The sequence below is a fragment of the Cnephaeus nilssonii genome, assembly GCF_951640355.1.
Source record: "Cnephaeus nilssonii genome assembly, chromosome: 14".
Classification (NCBI taxonomy): Eukaryota; Metazoa; Chordata; class Mammalia; order Chiroptera; family Vespertilionidae; genus Cnephaeus; species Cnephaeus nilssonii.
In genome coordinates, this window is record NC_137085.1 from 29224589 (window position 1) to 29227845 (window position 3257).

The 3257-nt window shown below is 54.7% G+C and overlaps 1 protein-coding gene across 1 annotated transcript in view; it reads right to left on the minus strand.

Moving 5' to 3' along the window:
- RUSC2 (RUN and SH3 domain containing 2) overlaps positions 1 to 2956 on the minus strand; it is a 51684-nt gene extending 48728 nt beyond the window's left edge. Inside the window, exon 1 of the mRNA XM_079790461.1 lies at positions 2656 to 2956. The gene's annotated coding sequence lies outside the window, so the exon portion shown is untranslated. The remainder of the gene's footprint in view (positions 1 to 2655) is intronic.
- Between the last annotated feature and the right edge of the window lie 301 nt (positions 2957 to 3257).

Consider the following 3257-nt stretch of genomic DNA (forward strand, 5'->3'; position numbering starts at 1 on the left):
AATAGAGTGCTCAGTCATTGTGTATGAGTAACAGAAGAAAAGGGTGAGTTATTGTCCTAGAGAGAATTAGAATGCATAAGGCTCCTCAGGAACAAGGGTTGCCAGATTAGCAAATAAAAATACAGGACACACTGTTGTTCATCTGAAATTTAAATTTAACTTGCATCCTGTATTTTATCTGGCAATGCTCTGAAGTACTGGAAGTTGAAGAGAAAATAAGTCACACAATCCTGAGTATTCTGGGGATACTGAGATCTTAACAGGGAACCTACACAGGAAAAATAGAAAAGCTCATTAAAAATGTATTCATTACCCCCCTGGTCCTTGTGGCTTAGTTGGTGGGCATCCTCCCATGCACCCAAAGGTTGCCAGTTTGATTCCCCCGCCCCCACGGGCTTGATCCCTGGTAGGGGGAGTGCGGGAGCAGCTGATGTCTTGCTCTCACATCGATGTTTCTCTCTCCCTACCTCTCTTTCTAAAAATCAATTAAAAACCTTTTTAAAAATGTATTGATTACAAAAAAAAGTATTGATTTCCAGATACCATGCCCATTAATCCAGCTCAGGAGCTCCTCCTGCTTTAGGGTTTTATGATCCAAGATTTACTTATAAAGGTGGGTCAGAGGGTGAGAGAAAGGGAAAGTGAAGAGGATAAATCAAAGCTACAATGGGTGGGAACATACCCAGACTCCTGTTTGGCAAGGCCTGGCCTCAAAGAGGGACCTTAAACAACGTAACCTAAAAAATCAGAGGAAATCAGATTTTGCCTTTGGCTCAAAGCCGAAGAGAAACAATGGTGGTAAGTGCCCTATGGCCATACAGCAGATGGGGCACAGTTAACAGAATAGCAGGGATAGGTGGTGGGATCCCTCTTTCCCCTCATAATCCATATCACTATGGCCTAAGAACTCTAATCACTATTTTTACCTACTAATACTCGAGTCCTAATTACAATAATGCCACTCCTAGTCAGGCAACTAACTACTTCTAAGCTTATAAACTCCTACAACTTTCTAGCTATTGTTTTATCAATCAGCAATGTTATCTACTTTCCCCCACGGAACCTGGACCCAAACTGAGGTCTGAACCCTGTCTTACCTTCAGGAAACTGAATCTGTTTAGGTCATCCTCCCAGGAATCAGTAAAAACAGGTCTCAGGCTCTCGTTCTTTGAGAATTCCGTCGTTAAAAGGCCCGTGTTCTTGTTTATTACTGACACTGCTCATTTAGTGGTAATCCCTGTCTGACTCTGGTCTGCTGAGATATAAATGGCCCATATGAGCTGATTATACTCCAGCAGGATTTAGGAATCTTTGATATCTGTCACACTAGGCCTGCCTGGGATGTTTATCCTCCTGACGGAGATAGGGGGTGGGGTGGTGGTGCGGGTTGGGTAGCCAGGAGCTAAAGGGTAAAATAACTAAGGTTCTTCATTCCTCCGACCTGTCCCCGAAGCGCCCGCTGACCAGCTACACTGAGTCAACTTTAAAGGCTGTGGCTAACCTCCAGAATCCTTCCCCAGAGGGAGCAGTTAGTCTCTTGGGCAAGAGGAGTGGTTCACCTGGGCAAAGCTCTTTCCAGATTATCTGGGCAGCCTCTAAGGCACTAACCAATACAAATTTCTGCAGCCCCAGCCCTGACTTTCTTTTTTCTTTTTCTTTTTGTAAGTAGAACATAAGTGGGAACAGCTGATACACAGAAGCTAGTATGTAAAAGAAATTAGATGCATGACTTGAAAGACTGAATATATTCCGTTTTATGCTCCCAATATGAGCACTGCAAGTACCCCCACCCCCACCCCCAAAGCTCTTCCTTTTTTACCCTTTCATGTGCCTAGTGACACCTGTCCCACTCAAGCACTCTGCTCACAGCCTCTGCGTCGGGCTCATTCATTTATTCATCCACCATCCAATATTTTACTGAGTGCCACCACGTGCCCCACACGGTCCCTGGGCACTGGGGGTACAAAGGAGTAGTGCGCGGTCCTCGCCTCCAGGGCGGTCCCCCGGGTCCACAGGGGCGGCCTGGCGGTCCCAAGCCGGTCGGGGGCAACAGAATCCCGGCGCCCTTCGCAGCAGGTGAGCGCAGTGGCCGGGCGCTGGCAAACGGCCAGGCCACAGGTTTCCGCGAGGTAAGCTGGATGCACCTGAGTTCCCCTCCCGGCTGATACCAACTGGGCACCGGGTACCGCGGGGCGGAGAGCGCAGAGGACCGGCTGGGGCTGGCCGTGCGGAGGTCCCCACCGCAGTCCCGGCTGCAGGCGGGGCCTCGGCGCTCCCCAGGCCGCACCAGAGGTACGGGCACAACGATGGCCACTGGGCGCGCGTCAGCCGAGCGGGTGTCTCCGAAGGGACAGTTTGAGGAGACGGTTGGGCCGGATCTGGGGTGGACTCCCAAGGGCAGAGGTGGCCCTGGGTGTTTGCAGGTCCCGTGGGTGGTAGAGTCGAAGGGTCAGGAAGAGGACGGAGGATGGTTGGGTCCGGAGGGTCAGGGCGGACGGGAGGATGGGGATGCGGGAACGAGCGGGAGGCGCTGAGGGAAGGGCGGTGCCGAGGGCTGGATAAGCGGGCAGACAGGGGGCCTTCTTCTAAGGGGTCCTTCGGGAGTGAGGGCGCAGGGTGGCCCGGACCCCGCTGGCCGCGAAGAGGCCTCCCTACCTGGTCTCTCGTCTCACGTGGTCGATCCTGCGGCGGCGGCGGCGGCGGCGGCGGCTCGCACCCTCCAGAGATTGCGCTGCAGCCGGGCAGGCCGGCGCCCCCCTCCTCTCCAGGCGGGTTGGTAACGCCCGGCCCCCCTGCAGCTGCGAGGCCGATGGTCCACTCTGGACTGCCCTCCAGCCGCCCCTCCGGACGGCGCGTGGGTCCGACCCACTAGGCTCCGGTGCTCGCCGACCTCTTCGGCTCCGGCTGGGAAGGGCGCAGCGAGTCACGCGCAGTGCTTTCCCGCGAGGGAGCGGCCGGGCTCCGGCGGGGGCCCCGCCTTCTGCCGCCCGCGCCCCGCCCCTTCGGGGTGGTGTGCGCCGGAGCGGGGCTTGGGTGGGCAGGAACCTAGAACCCCGGGCGCAGGCCCGCTGGTTTCCAAGGCAGGTGCCGCGGCTCAGCCACCTCCGCCTAAAACGGAGACGAGCAATCCTGCCAGAGCTCTTGGGGAAAATTGAAAAAACGACCAAACTAAGGCCTGATCGCAGCTGAGACCGATTGAATCAACCTCACTGGGGTGGTGCCCAGGCTTTGATAATTTTGAAAGCACCCCATGTGTA